The 20,809-nt window shown below is 38.8% G+C and overlaps 1 protein-coding gene across 1 annotated transcript in view; it reads right to left on the bottom strand.

The window, feature by feature from the left end:
* CTNNA2 (catenin alpha 2) overlaps positions 1 to 20,809 on the bottom strand; it is a 962,660-nt gene that overhangs the window by 827,701 nt on the left and 114,150 nt on the right. The window lies entirely within an intron of this gene.

A 20,809-nucleotide genomic window follows, 5' to 3' on the forward strand; every position in this document is an offset into this window, starting at 1 on the left:
CCTGTAGAAAGTTAACAAGGAAAGAGTGGAATTAAATGCAAAGCTAGACCAGTTGGACCTAATGAACTTATACAGGACACTTCATCCAAAAACAGCAAAATACACATTCTTCTCAAGCTTGCATGGAACATCCTCAAGGATAGACCATATGTTGGGAAATAAGGCAAGACTCAATATATTTAAGAAGATTGAAATAATAATAAGCAACTTTACAATCACAATGCTACGAAGCTACAAATTAATTACAAGAAAAAAGCTGAGAATATGTTGGGAAATAAGACAAGACAATGAATTTAAGAAGATTGAAATAATAACAAGGAACTTTTCAATCACAATGCTATGAAGCTACAAATTAATTACAAGAAAAAAGCTGCAAAAGGGACAAAGATGTGGAGACTAAACGACATAATATTGAACAACCAATGGATCATTGAAGAAATTAAAGGAGAAATCAGAAAATATCTGGAGACAAATTAAAAGGTACATGTACCATACCAACTCATGGGATGCAGCAAAAGCAGTACTAAGAGGGAAATTCATAGCAATACCAGCTCACCTTAACAAACAAGAAAAATCCCATATACGCAATCTCAAATTATACCTAAGTGAATTAGAAAGAGAAGAACAAGCAAAGGCCAAAGTCAGCAGAAGGAGAGAAAATGTAAAAAAACAAAAAGAGCAGAAATCAATGCAAGTGAAACAAAAAAGGCAGTAGAAAGGATCAAAGAAACAAAGAGCTGGTTCTTTGAGAAGACACAAAAAAAACAACTGACAAATCCTTAGCCAGACTTACAAAGAAGAAAAGAGAGAAAGCTCAGATAAATAAAATTAGAAATGAAAGAGGAGAAATAACAATGGATACCACAGAAATGGAAACAATCATAAGAGAATACTATGGAAAGCTATATGCCAACAAAATGGACAATCTAGAAGAAATGGATAAAATCTTAGAGACTTACAACCTCCCAAAGCTGAATCAAGAAGAAATAGATAATCTGAATAGACTAATCACAAGTAAACAGATTGAAATGGTAATCAAAAGCATCCCCAAAAATAAAAGCCCAGGACCAGATGGCTTGCCTGGAGAAGTCTACCAAGCTTTCAGAAGGATTTAATACCTATCCTTCTCAAGCTATTCCAAAATTTAAGAAAGATGGAATGCTCCCTAATACATTCTACAAGACCAATATCACTCTGATACCAAAGCCTGACAAGGACAACACAAAAAAGGAAAAACTACAGGCCAATATCGTTGATGAATGCAGATCCAAAAATTCTCAACAAAATATTGACAACCTGATTATAGCAATACATCAAAAACATCATACATCAAGATCAAGTGGGATTTATAACAGGGACACAGGGATGGTTTAACATCCATAAATAAACCAATGTGATACACTACATTAACAAAATGAGGAATAAAAACCACACAATCATTTCAAAAGATGAGGAGACAAGATCCAATGGCCATTTATGATTTAAAAAAACCCTTAATAAAAAGGGGATAGAAGGAAATTACATTTGACAAGATCCAACAGTCATTTATGATAAAAAGCCTTAACAAAATGGGGATAGAAGGAAATTACACTAACTTAATAAAGGACATATATGAGAAACCCACAGCAAAGATCACACTCAATGGGGAAAAACTGAATGTCATCCCTCTGAGAACAGGTACAAGACAAGGATGCCCATTATCACCACTCTCATTCAACACAGTACTAGAGGTTTTGGCCACAGCAATTAGGCAAGAAAAAGAAATAAAAGGAATCCAAATAGGGAGTGAAGAAGTGAAACTCTGGCTGTTTGCAGACGACATGATCTTATATATAGAAAACCCTAAGGAATCCACTGGAAAACTATTAGAAATAATTAACAACTACAGTAAAGTTGCAGGGTACAAAATCAACTTAAACAAATCAGTTGCATTTCTACACTCTAATAACGAACTTACAGAAAGAGGACTCAAGAATACAATTTCATTTACAATAGCATCAAAAAGAATAAAATGTCTAGGGAGAAGAGCCAAGATGGCGCCGTGAGTAGTCCTCTTTGTCTCTCGCCCTTCGAGTCTACAATTATTTGGACACTTATCGCTTGACAAAGGATATCCAGACAGCATCTCAGGACGTCTGAGACACCCACGCGACTATACATCGGAAGGCGGATGGACTTTCCTCCGGGAGGATGTGGAAATAGGTGAGGGCTCTCCGACCCCGACAGGCAGCCTGGTACCCGCAAGCGGCTTTCTTCCAACGGATGCCCCCAGAGGATCCACACACGTCTAGGGCAGGAGCGAGAACACAACAGAGGAGTGACGGTGGAAACAGGTGACCAGAACCCTACCTAAACCCCCTGCAATTACTCCTAAACACAGAGGGAAACTTTGGAGTTGCACACCTGAGCCCGCGGGGAGAGTCTCTCCCCACCATTGGCGGGGGGATCCAGCCTGGTGCTCAGGGCGCCCGGAGGGTCCCAGAGAGAGACACGGAGGGCACGGAGATCTCCCAGCTGCCGTTGCCCGCCCCGTGGGACTAGGGATTGCCGGAGATCTTGGAGAGGACCGGGGCGGGGGGAATTTTCAAAGGCCGGTCCTGCGACCCGGAGGGGAAGCGCCGGAGCTCCGCCCGGGCAGCAGACAAAACTCTCTGTCCGCCATTAGCAGAGGGGCCACGCTGAGCATTCACGGCTCCGGGAGAGGACCGGAGAGAATCCCTGAGGGCGGGGCGACCCCCAGCTGCCGTTGCCCGCCCCGTGGGGCTAGGGATTGCCGGAGATCTCGGAGAGGACCGGGGCCGGGGGAAGTTTCAAAGGCCGGTTCTGCGACCCGGAGGGGAAGCGCCGGAGCTCCGCCTGGGCAGCAGACAAAACTCTCTGTCTGCTGTTAGCAGAGGGGCCACGCTGAGCATTCACGGCTCCGGCAGAGGCCCGGAGAGAATCCCTGAGGGCGGAGCGACCCCCAGCTCCCGTTGCCCACCCCGTGAGGCTAGGGATTGCTGGAGATCTCAGAGAGGACTGGGGCTGGAGAGAGTTCCAGAGACCCAGCTTAGTAGCCTAGGGGGAAACCCTACAGGCTCACAGCAGCCTTAGGGAAAGCCTCTACACAGCACCAGTAGAAGGCACCCAGCCGCCAGCCACAAGGCTGGAAGACCCCAGGGCAAAAGCAGCATAGCTAGGTGTACTAACCACAGACTGTAGAAGATGCCAATAGCTCTCCTGCGACCTATAGAGGACAAGTGAGATTTGGTGGGTGCCGACAGCAACGGAGCGACAAATATAAGTGATCCCACCCCTGGCTGCTGGAAAAGCCCATAACACCGTTGCAGACCCCAAGGAGAGAGCACATCGAGGTGGGCTGCAACAGTAGGCACCTGCAGCCTGAAGCCCCCCTGTGACGGCCCCCACGGCAGAGGAGGGAATCCAAAGAGCCACTGTGGCTACGAAGAGGGGCCCAGGCCCAGTTAGCAACTACGGACAGGATTCCTGGTTGGTGAAATATAAACAGCTGCTCCTCCCACCGCAGCAGCTGAAACAAGTGAAAGGAGCAACTAAACTCTATTTCCATGCGGAGGCACAAATCAACAACATCAAGCAATATGAAAAAATACATTAAATCTCCAGAACAGAAAGAAAGCAACAAATACACAGAAAACAATCCCAAAGAAAATGAGATGTATAACCTAAATGACGATGACTTCAAAACAGCCATCATTAAGATTCTCAATGAGTTAAGAGAGAATTCTGACCGACAACTCAACGAGTTCAGGAGCTATGTCACAAAAGAGTTTGATACGATAAAGAAGAACCAAACAGAAATATTGGAAATGAAGAACACAATAGAGGAGATTAAGAAAAATCTAGATGCTCTGAACAGTAGGGCCGATAATATGGAGGAAAGAATTAGCAATTTGGAAGATGGCAATATAGAATTGTTGCAGGCAGAGGAGGAGAGAGAAGCAAGACTTAAAAGAAATGAAGAAACTCTCCGAGAATTATCAGACACAATTAGGAGATGCAACGTAAGGATTATAGGTATACCAGAGGGAGAAGAGAAGGAGAAAGGGGCAGAAAACCTATTCAAAGAAACAATGGCTGAGAACTTCCCAAATCTGGTGAGGGAGATGGATCTTCAGGTGACAGAAGCCAATAGATCTCCAAACTTTATCAATGCAAGAAGACCAACTCCACGGCATATAGTAGTGAAGCTAGCAAAAGTCAACGACAAGGAGAAAATATTAAGGACAGCCAGGCAAAAGAAACTAACCTACAAAGGAACTCCCATCAGGCTATCAGCAGATTTCTCAGCAGAAACTTTACAGGCTAGAAGAGAGTGGAATGATATATTCAAAAATCTGAAGGACAAAAATCTACAGCCGAGAATTCTCTACCCAGCGAAAATATCCTTCAAATACGATGGAGAAATAAAAACTTTCCCAGATAAACAAAAATTAAGGGAGTTCATTGCCACAAAACCTCCTCTTCAGGAAATCCTCAGGAAAACCCTCACTCCTGAAAAATCCAAAAGAGGAAAGGGGCTACAAAACCAAGAGCAGAGGAGATAAGTAGAAGGACAACAACAGAGAGTAGCAGCTCTACATCAGAACAGATTAAACCATGGGACGAGAAACAAAGGAAACTGAAAAAAACCGGAAAACAAGACACAAAATGGGAGTGGTAGGCCCCCACGTCTCAATAATCACTCTAAATGTAAATGGATTGAACTCCCCAATCAAAAGACACAGAGTGGCAGGATGGATCAAAGAACAAGATCCAACAATATGCTGCCTCCAGGAAACACACCTCAGCCCCAAAGACAAACACAGACTCAGAGTGAAGGGATGGAGAACAATACTCCAAGCTAATAATGAACAAAAGAAAGCAGGTGTCGCTATACTAATATCAGACAAGGTAGATTTCAAAGCAAAACAGATAAAGAAAGATAAAGAGGGACAGTATATAATGATAAAAGGGACTCTCCACCAAGAAGACATAACACTTATAAATATATACGCACCCAACACAGGAGCACCAAAATTTGTAAAGCAACACTTAATAGAACTAAAAGAAGACATCAACAACAATACAATAATAGTAGGGGACCTCAACACACCATTAACACCAATGGACAGAACATCCAGACAGAAAATCAACAAGGAAATAATAGAATTAAATGAAAAATTAGACCAGATGGACTTAATAGATATATATAGAACACTTCATCCAAAAACAGCAGGTTACACATTCTTCTCAAGTGCACATGGAACATTCTCAAGGATTGACCATATTTTGGGAACCAAAGCAAACATCAATAAATACAAGAGAGTTGAAATAATATCAAGCATCTTTTCTGATCATAACGCTATTAAACTAGAAATCAACTACAAGAAGAAAGCAGAGAAAGGTGCAAAAATGTGGAGACTAAACAACACGCTTCTCAACAAACAATGGATCATTGAAGAAATTAAAGAAGAAATCAAATATTATCTGGAGACAAATGAAAATGAGAACACGACATACCAAATCATTTGGGATGCAGCAAAAGCAGTCCTAAGAGGGAAATTCATCGCAATACAGGCTCACCTCACTAAACAAGAAAAAGCTCACGTAAGCAACCTCAAACGACACCTAACAGAACTAGAAAAAGAAGAACAAACAAAACCCAGAGTCAGTAGAAGGAGGGAAATAATAAAAATAAGAGCAGAAATAAACGATATTGAAACAAAAAAGACAATAGAAAGGATCAATGAAACAAAGAGTTGGTTCTTTGAAAGAATTAACAAAATTGACAAACCCCTAGCCAGACTCACCAAGAAAAGAAGAGAGAAAGCGCAAATTAATAAAATCAGGAATGACAGAGGAGAAATCACAACAGATACCAATGAAATACAAGAGATCATAAGAGAATACTATGAAAAACTATATGCCAACAAATTGAACAACTTGGAAAAAATGGACAAATTCCTAGACTCCTACAATCTCCCCAAACTGAATCAGGAAGAAATGGAGAATCTGAATAGACCAATCACAAGTAAGGAAATAGAAACGGTAATCAAAAACCTCCCCAAAAACAAGAGTCCAGGACCAGACGGCTTCTCTGGAGAATTCTACCAAACATTCAAAGAAGACTTAATACCTATTCTCCTCAAACTGTTCCAGAAAATTGAGAAAGATGGAGAACTCCCTAACACATTCTACGAAGCCAACATCACTCTGATCCCCAAACCTGACAAGGACAACACAAAGAAGGAGAACTACAGGCCGATATCACTGATGAACATAGATGCAAAAATCCTCAACAAAATTTTGGCAAACCGATTACAGCAATACATCAAAAAGATTATACACCATGATCAAGTGGGATTTATACCAGGGACACAGGGATGGTTCAACATCCGCAAGTCAATCAACGTGATACACTACATCAACAAAATGAAAAACAAAAACCACATGATCATCTCAATAGACGCAGAGAAAGCATTCGACAAGATCCAACACCCATTTATGATAAAAACCCTCAGTAAAATGGGTATAGAAGGAAAGTACCTCAACATAATAAAGGCCATATATGATAGACCCACAGCCAACATCATACTCAATGGACAAAAGCTGAAAGCCATCCCTCTGAGGACAGGAACAAGACAAGGGTGCCCACTTTCACCACTCCTATTCAACATAGTACTGGAGGTGCTGGCCAGAGCAATTCGGCAGGAAAAAAAAATAAAAGGAATCCAAATAGGTAACGAAGAAGTAAAACTCGCGTTGTTTGCAGACGACATGATCTTATACATAGAAAACCCCAAAGAATCCACAGAAAAACTATTAGAAATAATCAACAACTACAGCAAAGTAGCAGGGTATAAAATTAACGTGCATAAATCAGTAGCATTTCTATACACTAACAATAAACTAACAGAAAAAGAACTCAAGAACTCTATCCCATTCACAATCGCAACGAAAAGAATAAAATACCTTGGGATAAACTTAACCAAGGAAGTGAAGGATCTATACAATGAAAACTACAAGACTTTCTTGAAAGAAATTGACGATGACATAAAGAGATGGAAAGACATTCCTTGCACATGGATTGGAAGAATAAACATAGTTAAAATGTCCATACTACCTAAAGCAATATACAGATTCAATGCTATCCCAATCAGAATCCCCAGAACATTCTTCACAGAAATTGAACAAACAATCCTAAAATTCATATGGGGGAACAAAAGACCACGAATTGCTAAAGCAATCTTGAGCAAGAAAAACAAAGCCGGCGGAATCACAATCCCCGATTTCAAAACATACTACAAAGCTACAGTGATCAAAACAGCATGGTACTGGTACAAAAACAGGTCCACAGATCAATGGAACAGAATTGAAAGCCCAGAGATAAAACCACACATCTATGGACAGCTAATCTTCGACAAAGGAGCAGAGGGCCTACAATGGAGAAAAGAAAGTCTCTTCAACAAATGGTGCTGGGAAAACTGGACAGCCACATGCAAAAGATTGAAAATCGACCATTCTTTTTCACCACACACCAAAATAAACTCAAAATGGATCAAAGACCTAAAGATTAGGCCTGAGACAATAAGTCTTTTGGAAGAGAATATAGGCAGTACACTCTTTGACATCAGTTTCAAAAGAATCTTTTCGGACACTGTAACTCCTCAGTTGAGGGAAACAATAGAAAGAATAAACAAATGGGACTTCATCAGACTAAAGAGCTTCTTCAAGGCAAGGGAAAACAGAATTGAAACAAAAAAACAGCTCACTAATTGGGAAAAAATATTTACAAGCCACTTATCCGACAAAGGGTTAATCTCCATAATATACAAAGAACTCACACTGCTTAACAACAAAAAAACAAACAACCCGATCAAAAAATGGGCAGAGGACATGAACAGACATTTCTCAAAAGAAGATATGAATATGGCCAATAGACACATGAAAAGATGTTCATCATCGCTAATCATCAGGGAAATGCAAATCAAAACTACACTAAGATATCACCTTACCCCCGTTAGATTGGCAAAAACATCCAAAACCAAGAACGACAAATGTTGGAGAGGTTGTGGAGAAAGAGGAACCCTCATACACTGTTGGTGGGAATGCAAACTGGTACAGCCACTATGGAAAACAGTATGGAGATTTCTCAAAAAGTTAAAAATAGAAATACCCTATGACCCAGCCATCCCATTACTGGGTATCTATCCTAAGAACCTGATATCAGATATCTCAAGAGTCCGTTGCACCCCTATGTTCATCGCAGCATTATTTACAATAGCCAAGACGTGGAACCAGCCTACATGCCCAGAAACTGATGATTGGATAAAGAAGATGTGGTATATATACACAATGGAATACTACTCAGCCATAAAAAAAGACGAAATTGGCCCATTCACAACAATGTGGATGGACCTCGAGGGCATTATGTTAAGCGAAATAAGTCAGTCAGAGAAAGACGAACTCTATATGACTCCACTCATAGGTGGAAATTAGTATATTGAGAAGGAGATCTGATCGGTGGTTACCAGGGAAAAGGGGGGGTGGGGGGAGGGTACGGAGGGGGAAGTGGTGTACCCACAACATGACTAACAAAAATGTACAACTGAAATTTCACAAGCTTGTAATCCATCATAACATTAATAAAAAAAAAAAAAAAAGAATAAAATATCTAGGAATAAATTTAACCTAGGAATAAAATTAACCAAGGACTTACATAATGAAAACCATAATACATTATTGAAAGAAGTAGATGATGACATAAAGAAATGGAAAGAGATTCCATGCACATGGATCAGAAGAATAAACATAGTTAAAATGTCCATACTACCCAAAGCAATCTACAGATTCAATGCAATCCCCATCAGAATGCCAATGACATTCTTCACGGAAATAGAACAAAGAATCCCAAAATTCATATGGGGCAACCAATGGCCGTGAATTGTAACAGCAATCTTGAGAATAAAGAACAAAGCTGGAACCATCACAATCCCTGACTTCAAAATGTACTACAAAGCCATAGTAATCAAAACAGCACAGTACTGGTACAAAAACAGGCACACAGATCAATGGAACAGAACTAAAAGCCAAGACATAAAACTGCACATCTATGGACAGCTAATCTATGACAAAGGTGCCAAGAACATACAATGGAGAAAAGATAATCTCTTCAATAAATGGTATTGGGAAATCTGGACAACCATTTGCAAAAGAATGAAAGTAGACCATTATCTCATGCCATACACAAAAATAAACTCAAAATGGATCAAAGACTTGAAGATAAGTCCTGAAACCATAAAACTCCTGGAAGATAATATAGGTAGTACACTCTTTGACACTGAACTTAAAAGGATCTTTTCAAATACCATGTCGTCTCAGACAAGGGAAACAAAAGAAAAAATGAACAAGTGGGATTTCACTAGAATAAAGAGCTTCTGCAAGGCAAAAGAAACTGATTTCAAAACAAAAAGACAACCCACTAATTGCGAGAAAATATTTGCAAATCATATATCTGACATGAGGTTAATCTCCATAATATATAAGGAACTCACACAACAGAACAAGAAAAAGACAAACAGCCCAATCAAAAAGTGGGCAGAGGATATGAGTAGACATTTTTCCAAAAAAGATATATAGATGGCCAATAAGCACATGAAAAGATGTTCAACGTCACTAATCATCAGGGAAATGCAAATCAAAACTACACTAAGATACCACCTTACGCCTGTCAAAATGGCTATAATTACCAAGACTAAAAATACCAAATGTTGGAAAGGGTGTGGAGAAAAGGGAACCCTCATCACTGCTGGTGGGAATGCCAACTGGTGCAGCCACTATGGAAAACAGTAAGGAGATTCCTCTTAAAACTAAAGATAGAAATACCATATGACCCAGCTATCCCACTACTGGGTATCTACCCAAACAACTTGAAATCAACAATCCAAAGTGACATATGTACCCCTATGTTCATTGCAGCACTGTTCACAACAGCCAAGACATGGACGTAATCCAAGTGCCCACCAACCAATGATTGGATACAGAAGATGTGGTATGTATATATATATATATATATATATATATATATATACAAAATGGAATACTACTGAGCCACAAAAAAAGACAAAATTGTCCCATTTGCAACAACAGGGATGGACCTGGAGGGTATTACGCTAAGTGAAATAAGCCTGACTGAGAGAGACAAACACCATATGGTTTCACTCATATGTGGACCATAAACAAAGATATGGACAAAGAAAATGACGTCTGTGGTTACCAGGGGAAGGGAGGGGGGGTAGGGACAGGGGCTGAAAGGGGAGCACTTATATGGTGATGGACAAGAAATATTGTGCAACTGAAATTTCACAATGACACAAACTATTATGAACTCAACAAAAAAGAAACAAAAATGTCTGAGCCAAAAGATCTCTCAGATTTTTGAAATCTCCCAATTTTATCAGATGTCTAGGAGTCAAACTGATCATCAGATAAATGTGAACTTTGAAGTTCATCATTCAACTGCTCCTCTCTGAGTGACTGTCATCTAGTAATTTCCTACCCTTGACAAATACCTTCACCGTGATCACGGTTAGCATTAAGACTTCAGAGAAGTCCAGCATATTAAGATTGTCTACCACAAAACAACTCCATCTAAATTTTGGTCTTTTCAACTTGCTTCACAGTAGGCAAATAACAGGGAGGGAAGAAGAAAATGAGGGTAAGAAAGGGAGGAATAAAAAAAGGAAACATGTCCATTTGTCCATCTGCTCCTTTTATACTCTAGACAGATAGGAGATTTGTCTTCGTCCATCCACACTTTCTCACTGGAGACCTGTGTACCAGGTGTCTTTGTTCAGTCCTGCCCACCCCCCCTCCCTGACAGGCAGAAAGTTCTAAGGGAGATGAGCCCATGCAAGAACTCCCATGGCCAGTCACCCTTGAATACTCCAGCAAGCTTCAGTCTACTGCATGGGTGTCAAAATCATTTGAGAAGTTTTCTTCCTAAAAGTTCCAACCTCAAGATTATCTTTCCCATTGAAAATATCTTTCAAATTACTTGTCAAACAAATGGATAAAGACATTTTCAGATATAACTATCACCTTTTCTTACTTTTCAAAACATGGTAAGTGAGTAAAGTGAGGTTATCTTCTGCTTAAAGGGAATGCTTTTCCCCTTGGTCTGTGGGGGTCTTTACACGGGCAAGGATCATTCAATGGCAACCACTAGACCCATTTCAAAACACTCAGCACACAGAAACATACACACAAATTGGATCACTTGCCAATCTAAATGCCTAGCTTGGCACATCTGCCTGCCCTGGGCTGGAAGTAATTGATTTTTCTAACCAAAGGAATGGCCCCATGTCTTAGGGCCAACCCCCTAAAACAGGAGTTGGCAAACTACGCCCCATGGGCCAAATCCTGCCTGCCACTTGTTTTTATAATGCCCGCAAGGTAAGGATGGTTTTAATGTTTTTAAATGGTTGTGGTGTAAGTAGCTACGTAATAATCTCGATTTTCCCTTTTGGCTGCTCACAAACTTTAAATTATTTCTGGCTCTTTATAGAAAACCAAGTTTGCCTAGACCTAGTCTGAGAGATACATGTCACAATAAAAGAGAGAGAAAAAGAAAGAAAGAGAAGTGCAAGAAAATGAAGTTATTCTAATCTCACATATGAGTATGGATACAAACATCTTAAATAAAATATTAACAAGTAAAATATCTCAAAGTATTAAATCTATTTATTCATCAAAACCAGGTAGGTTTTCTCCCCCAGGAATTCAAAAATGATTCAACATCAGGACATTTAGGAATGTAATTACCATACTTAAAGATTAAATGAGAAAAACTAGAAGCATGCAGAAAAAGCACCTAATGATATAATGAATACAAAACGGATGAATAAGGCCGTAATGTGAACAATGAGACATAATACTTTAATTCAGGAAGATCTGCTGATCACATATCATTTGCTTTACCTGCATTTTAAAAAAATCACCTCCTTTTATTCTTGACTCTGGCAAAACAAGCACAGAAACAAATTAATCTATGATGGGTGGACTTTAACTACCAGGATATTTTCTCTTTTCAAATATCTATCCACTCTGTCTTTGTTATCTTGACACTAATTCATTTGGAGAACTATTACGGGTTATAAATGAAGATGTAAATTTTATTGTTCCCTCTTATGGTAGAAACCAGTTTGGCATCAGAAGATTCACTAAATAAAATCAGTTCTGATTCCTACACTTCTTTTTTTTTCAGCTTTATTGAGTATAATTGACAAATAAAATTTTAAGCTATTTCAAGTGCACATCATGGTAATTTGATATATGTATACATCGTGAAAGGATTCCCACCACCTAGTTAAAACATTCATCACTTTACATACTTATCTTTTTTTGTGTGTGAGAATATCTAGTGAATTTCAATTATATAATATAGTGTTATCAACCATAGTTCTATGTTTTACATCTATGTTTTAGATCCTCAGACCTTATCCATCTCATAGCTGAAAGTTTATACCCTTCTACCAACCTTTCCCTATGTCCCCCTGTCACACACACTTCTTTCGGGGAAGGTGACTCTTAATTCCACATCTTACGATCACCCGTTAAGTGTTCTTCACAGAAAATGAGGCAGCCTCTCAGCTGCACACAGCATAGTGCAGTGGCTGAGTGAGTGGGCCCTGGAAGCACACTGCCTGCCTCTGCATCCTTGTTCTAGTAATTATTAAACTGTGACCTTGATAAGTCACTCTGCTCCTCTAAGTACCAATTTTCTCATTTACTAATCCGGCCCAATGATAGTGCCTTACTCATAATGTGGTAGGGAATACAAATGAACATATATGCATACATACGTTTGTGTATGTGTGTGTGCACGAATATACGTATACCCACACTTCAAAAGTAGCTGGTGTAGAATAAGAACTCAGTAAATACTGGCTATTCTTCTAGGAGTGAAATCATTCAGTTGTAAACAGATTACTTTTATTTTAGACCATTTTCTAGGTAGGGGCCCCATGAGGTCCAGCTGTACAGTAAGTAGTTCTTGTTCTTAGATTCCCAAGAACTCCACTCTAGAATTAAGGCAAATTTCCTCCTCTTCAGCTGATTTCTGTATGGCTTGAGTCTCTGCAACAAAGCTCTGGTTGCAGAGCTGGGCCACTGGCTGAACTGACATATTCTACCCCAGCTGGTGCCCAAGCAGGTTCCATATATGTAGGCCAACCTACATCAATCAAGTTGTGAGCTAATTCCAAGAGAGCGTTTTCAGAATCTGTAAAGGGCTATTCACAGAATGCACTCTTAGCCCTTCATAAAGAAATAATTAGAAATTGTACCAATGTGACTGGGCTCTTTAACAAATTCCATGTGGCTTTGACTCACATAACCCAAAGAATTAGAGATTAAACTAATTCTCTTATCTCCTAGGCTACTAATCAGGAAACATGCTATCTGTGGAATATAAGAATAGCCATCTGTCCTCAATTAAAAACTATATGATATCATTACAAAAATATGATGTCATTGGTTCATTGTTTTTGAAATATGAGCAATAAACTGATGAAAGATGAGATATTCAGTTGGAATTTTAGGATTATTTTATGATATGTGGATTTGAATTCGTGGATGTGCAGATATATTTGGCAATGAGTCTATCCCAATTGAGCTGATGATGGCTTCTGCAATCTCTCAATTGTCTGAGTGATTGCTTTTCAGTTATATAGTGTTTTTTCTCCCCTATTATGTACTTGACATGTCTTAGTACTTCACTGTAGCTTTTAAAAGAATATAAGTTTGGGAAGCCCTTGATTATCATGAAGAGAACTGTTACCATGGTAATTGCTTCGGTGGTGCCCAGACATCATCATGCCAAGAAGAATCACATAGTACTTTTCTACTTTTATATTCTGGCCAGTTATTCTTTATCTTTTAAAAATTACCAAAAGCCTAACAAGTTGGCAGAATTTGTTAGGCACTCAATTCAGACATATAGAAACAAAGCGAAATAAAACAAAAAACTTGTCCTTACCCTTAAGGAACCTAGTGAATAGCAAGGACTGTCCTATGAAGTCAGTGACATGATGAGTGGAGAAGGCAAAAGTAATCCAGTGGTGGCAGGTGACCAAACAAATTTTAATTGCTTGAGGATTCCACATTTTAAAATTCTAGTTACATGAAAGTTTACCGGTCTTCATCAGTCTATGCCTGTACACTTCTCTTTCTGCTCAAGCAAACATTTTGAACTTTAATTTTCCAAATCTGTAGCTCATAGGACAGGAACACAATCATATGACACTTGCCTATTTATAATTAATGAGTAACTCTCAAGGTATACATTTTGATGACTTTTTTCTTACTCAGACCCTTACCAATGCTTGAGAGAATTTTGAGTTAAGAGTTCAAGTACTTCCTAAGCTTTACAGTTAGGAGGAGAGTTTATGGGACTTATCTAGCAAATTGAGAAAGTGCAACAAGAAATAAAGGTCTCATTGCCATTCTAGAGTGGCATTTAGCTGGTTGTGGAGGTGGCGGTGATGGAAACCATGCTGTATATAACACCAAGCAAGAAACTCAAGGGTAAAGATAAAGAAAATAACAACAGAAATGGCATTTCTGTTTGTTTTCAAAGCACGAAAAATGTCCTTAAATTTCTATATTCCACATGCCTTCTACCTCACTATTGTATCTTAATGGGCCTCAGTTTTCATTTTTAAAAAATGCTAGAACTTATTGTTCTCCTTAAATTCGAATACTCTTTGATCCTTTGTATTTATCCAGTCTCAGTTGCACCTTGAGAACTGCTAATACTAATGTATGCCAAAATATTTTAAAGATATCATCATAGTATGGCAGCATAGATAAAGGAAAAAAAAATAAAGAGCAAATAAAAAATTTAAATAGACATAACGGTTTGCATCCTCTATAACCACAATACCATAAAAATGCAGAATTTTTAAAACAGAACACAAACAGATCCAGGGCTTTAGTTGCTTCCATCAGAACTGCTTTCTAAACTGTCATTCATGCCTTGTCAACCATACAAAATGATGGAAACCCAACATTGTCCATCTGTCAGCAGCTGCTGCCATAGTTAAGTCTTTCTTATGAGCATGGTCCTTTTCCCAAGCAATGATCCAACTAAATGAACTTAGTTGTATTAAATATATATCTATATACAGATATATATAGATATATATCTTTATATCATATATATATCTTTATATCTAGATAGATAGATAGATTGATCGATAGATATTCTAATCACAAATGGATGACTTTAAAATATTCATTAGTGATAGACATCATCCCTAATGATACTGATCCAAACTGAATTATAGGAATAATTCCTATTTTAATGTTACAAGTGTTCAAGGTAAGAGGAAATGCCACTAAAGCTTAGGAATCTATCCCTTTGCCAGTAAGAAGAGTGAAAGTGAAAGAGAATAAGACTCAGAATACCTGATATTGGGCCAGAGACTTCACACAAATTGTGTGTTGTTTTGTTGGATGCATTTCAAAAAAATAATCTAATGGTCCTGTTTGTTCATAACCAGGCCTTCTTCAAGCCATTTCCCAAAGCTCTCCTACAAATGGTCCCTTCAATGAACACTATTCACACGTGATTACCCAGGGAGCTGCCACATTTCTCTGTGACTCCATCCTTGGAACACAATGACTAAAAGAAAAGAAGAGTGTCACCCTTACCTATTGCTGCATTAAAAACGACAAACAAACAAAAACACAAAACACAGTCCAAAACCCAGTGGCTTAAAACAACAACCATTTATTATTTCCCATGACTCAGGGGGGTCCTCTGAACTTACTCAGACAGGCACATTCAACTAGAGGGTCACCTGGGTTAGAAAGCTGAAAATGGCCTCACTCACATTTAGCAATTGATACTGGCTGTTGGCTAGAGGTTAGGACCAACTGGGATGGATACACTTCTCTTTCTATTTAGTCTTTCACCTTGGGGTCTCCATGCCTTGGTTCTCTCAGGTCAGTATTTCAACAGAGCAGAATCAAAAGCTACAAAGCCTCTTGAGACCTGAGTGCAAAATTCACTCACTGTCACTTCTGAAACAATCTGTTAGTCAAAGCAAGTCATAAAGTAAGCCCAGACTCAAGTGGTGGAAAAACAGTGGGGCCACACTGCAAAGGAGCCTCAGAGGACTTGTGGTAGCCATCTTTGAAGGCAATTTACCACAAGGGGCTGGCACCTTAGCCAAGATGCTCCTTATTTCAGCAGCTCAGATTCTACCCTAACTCATACAACGTAGTGAATTAATTCTGGCTCTCTACGGTTCAAACTCAGATTTTGTTGGTATCCATCTAGCGCTTTATGGACAGAAAAACAAAACATACTTTCAGCATGAAAAATGTTTGGCATATATCAGAAAGGGACAGAGCTGAGACACAGAGAGAGACTCACGGCATTTCAGTCCTTGTTTCCAGCTTTCCCCAAGACTTCTCAGTAGGTGTCTTAAGATATTCCTTATCCGAAGGACATCTTCCCCTCTTGCTTAAGCTAATTTGGGTTGGATTTCTGTCACTTATATCTAAAAAAAGTCCTAACTCATACACACACACACACATACACACACCCCTCTATATATATGATCATTATATTCATGTGGTTTTCAGTTTATGGTTTCATGCTGTTCACTCAATTTTTCTAATATTCATGGCTGTTTTCACATTACTGGATGCCTTTTAAAACATCGTTCCAATTTATTTTCTGGAAGTAAATGGACTTGGAAGCTTACGGGAAAGAAAATTATAAGTAAGCAAGCTCTAAATCCACCTAAACCCACAGTGAGATGAAGTTTCTAAAATAGTGCTTTATGTTTGATAGACCAACTAAAAATATTACATTTAGGTTCTTGAACTTTTTTTTTAATTCATTCTAATATCACTGATGGCCTAATATAGTCAAGCATGGTGTTATTCATTGGCTACATAAAAATGGACAAACATTCCCTGTCCTCGTGATGCTTACAGTCAAGGCAGGGAGATATTCAGGTATAAGCACCAAAAAATTATTTGCCAAAACAGGTATGTACAGGTTGGTAGCTAACCCATGAGATCCATTCTCTACTTCCTCCTTCTTTTGGGAGTATTACCTGGACACATGGCCAATCAGTCAAAGACTTCATTTCCCATCCTCCTTTGCCATTAGTGTAATCCCATGATTAGGTTCTGAACAATGGAATGTCAACAGCAGTGATGTATGCCCTTAAGACTATCAAGTCTTTGTTCCCCTGGCCACTGTACCTCTCTCAAATGGCTGAGAGATGGTAAAAAATGGAGCAGCCACCTTGGCCCAAAAAGTATAAGCCACAGGATAAGGATGGCAGAGTTGGCCACCAGACCTCAACCACTCATTCACCTCTGTACTGTTACCTGAGAGAAAGAAGCTATTTGGTGTCTTGTTTAGGGTACCGTATTTTTGCATCTTTTTGCCACAGAAGCCTAACATATATATTAACTGCTTTGATATGAATGAACAACTAGCTGTGGGAACGCAGACATTTGAGGGATTGATTCTTCAGGGAAGAGATTTGAGGCATGAGGGGACCTGGTGAAAGTAGTTTCTTTAGTATCAAATTGATTAAGGTCCCTACCTTTTCCGCTTGTATCCCCAGGGCTTAGCTCAGCATCTGAAATCTTGTAGCTAATTAATAAATATTAGTGAAAAGAAAGAAGGAAGGAAGAGAGAGAAGGAAGGAGGATGGACAGAAGGAAAGAAGAACAGACAGAAATAAATTCCAGGATTTTATACTATAGCTGGTCTTCTCTGCCTCCACCCCCACCCCCACCACCAAAAAAAAAAATGTAATTATTAACTCAGACAAAGGCTCATTATAACACAAAACACATGAAATTGTTACAACTTCTAATAAAGGATTTTAAAAGGATGTGATCATATTCATAAAACTCTTATTATGTACAATTAGTGTACGTGAAAAAAGGCTCAAAGACACTTCTGTTTAGAAGAGCATTGTATATCAACAAGCAAGATAATGACTTCCAGAACACATACTACTTTTATGCTCTATGGTTCTACTATCAGCTTAATGAATTCTGTCTTTTTAGTATATAGTTCTAATTTTGATGCCTTATACAAGGAATACGTTTACATAAAAGGATAAATCTTAAAAATAAGTACAGTCATGCTCCTTGGTACTTACCCAAAAGAACTGAAAAGTTATGTCCACACAAAATTGCACAAGAATGTTTACAGCAAATTTATTCATAATTGGCAAAACTTGGAAGCAACTAAGATGGCCTTCAGTAGATGAGTGGATAAATAAACTGTGGTACATCCAGACAATGGAATATTGTTAAGCGCTAAAAAGAAAGGAGCTGTCAACCCAAGAAAAGACATGGATGAACCTTAAGCTAAGTGATAGAAGCCAACCTGCAAAGGCTACTAATGTATGATTCCAACTATACGACATTGTGGAAAAGGCACAACTATGGAGACAGTAAAAATATCAGTGGTTCTGTGGAGTGGAGAGGAGGAGAGATGAATAGGTGGAGTACAGAGAATTTTTAGGGCAGTAAAACACTCTATATGCTATTATAATGATGGATATATATCATTACATATTTGTCTAAACTCATAGAATGTACAACACCAAGAGTGCAACCTAATGTTATCTAGAGACTTTGGATGATTATGACGTGTCAATATAGGTTCATCCTTGGTAAGAAACGTAGCATTCTGGTGGGGGATGTTTATTATGGAAGAGGATACACATGTATGGAGGTAAAAAGTATATGGGAAATCTCTGTACCTTCTCCTCAATTTTTTTGTAAACCTAAACTGCTCTAAAAATATAGTCTCATAAAAAAAATAAGTACAAACCACAATTTTCCCACCATGATTCACCACATAATAGATAGTTTGATTTGGAAAAACAAAATGAAAAGAGTCTTGTCTTTTAATGACAAAAAGTAGGTTGTGATGGGGTTAGAAGCCATTCAGCTCAATCTGGATTCTAATTCCTGCTTTGCCACCAACTAATATGTAACTTAGCAATTCTCTTAAACTCACTGTAATGCTTTCTTCATCTAAAAACCTAAGAAGGTAGATTGTATACTAGTTAGGGACGTATTTCACTTACTTTGGAGTTAGAACTGGGTTTGAAACCAAAAGCTGCTGACCAGCTGTCATAACTCAGGCTGGTCACTTTGGCTCTCTGAGGCTTGCCACTCTCAACAATAAAATTGAGGAAAACAGCTAACCAAGTGTTGAAAAGAGCAAATATCTCTCTCTTGGTAATCAGGAATGGAATAAGTGATGTTTTATATTTCTTGTTCTCTAGAGTGATTTAAAAGTAGACTGCTCTTATTTAGAAAATTCTAAATATTTATATTTGTCTTAATAATATGAAACAATTTTATGTACACTGAGTATGCCTCACTGTCCACACACAGTATTTGGGGGTATGCCTGTCCATCTTTGGCACTCCCCTTTCCTTACTATAGTTTACTGCTTTAGCGAGCTCACGAAGACTATTACTTTCATTGCACGTGTCTCCTAAGTACTCGATTGTCTATATTTATTTTTGTTTAAAAATGATCCACTTCCAATGCTTTTGGTGCTGACTTCTTTGCTCCAGTTCTTTTCCTGCAGTTTAGAGGCCATTATGCAAATAACACATAAATGGAACAGCATTAGGCACCATCCCCCTCTAAAAAAATCTTAGACTCTAGACAAGGTTGCCCAACCTCAGCACTATGGGCATTTTGAGCCAGATCACTCTTTTTTGTAAGGGGCTGTCCTATGCATTATAGGATGTTTAGTGGCATCCCTGATCTCCACCCACTGGATGCTAGTAGCATAGCCCCTCCCCACCAACAATTGTGACAACCAAAAATGTCTCCGGATATCGTTCACTATTTTAGACCTAGGCTGTCCAATTAGGTGACTATTTAAAATTAAGTGAAATTAAAAGTTTAGTTCCTTAGTCACAGCAGTCACATTTTAAGTGTTCAGTGGCCACATGTGGCTAAGTGGTTACTGTATTAGCACAGATATAGAACATTTCCATCACTGCAGAAAGTTCTATTGGACTCAACTGCTTAAAATCAAAAGATATGACAGAAACGTAATAATAACAAAGAAAATAATAATAATGGCAGCATTCCAGAATATCCTCCACTGTGGGACTCCTAATTAACCAGAAGATCAGTTCAAATTTAATTCCTTCTGTAAAGGCTTCCTTGACTTACCCATTAAAAAGAATTTCTAAGGAGCTTATTCCTAGGAGTTCAAAATGTAACTAATGCTTAAGGATAATTGCAAAACAAGTAATTATTGGATAGGCACAACGACAGAGCTGGGGTGTTGGTTAATCTCTACTAATAGGAAGGAGTGTGAAAAGAATCTTAAACAGGTATATAATCCTGAAGTGTCCAGAGACTTGATCTGACTGAAGACCCTGTTGTTAAAAAAAACACAAAATGAAAATATCAATTGACCTTATGGAGAGCTGTGGCCTGGAGAACCACCTAGCTTTGAGCACAGTAGTCCTCTGAGCATCTTAGCCAGCTGACCCAAGGGAAATTTACTGATTAAAGGACACTCCCTGTTTCAAGATGAAATATGCCCTCAACCTGGTGAAATACCAACATGAGACCACAGTTAACAATCAACAGGACCAGGACAAACCTAAGTCAAGATTTTTGGATTTTTACTAAGGGAAAAAAAGAAGGATCCTATAAGAACATTCACACAACCTGCCTCCAGCTTCACAAAAGCCTGAGTCGGGCTCCTACTGGCTATGGGATG

This window comes from Equus quagga, chromosome 5 (assembly GCF_021613505.1).
Source record: "Equus quagga isolate Etosha38 chromosome 5, UCLA_HA_Equagga_1.0, whole genome shotgun sequence".
Lineage (NCBI taxonomy): Eukaryota > Metazoa > Chordata > Mammalia > Perissodactyla > Equidae > Equus > Equus quagga.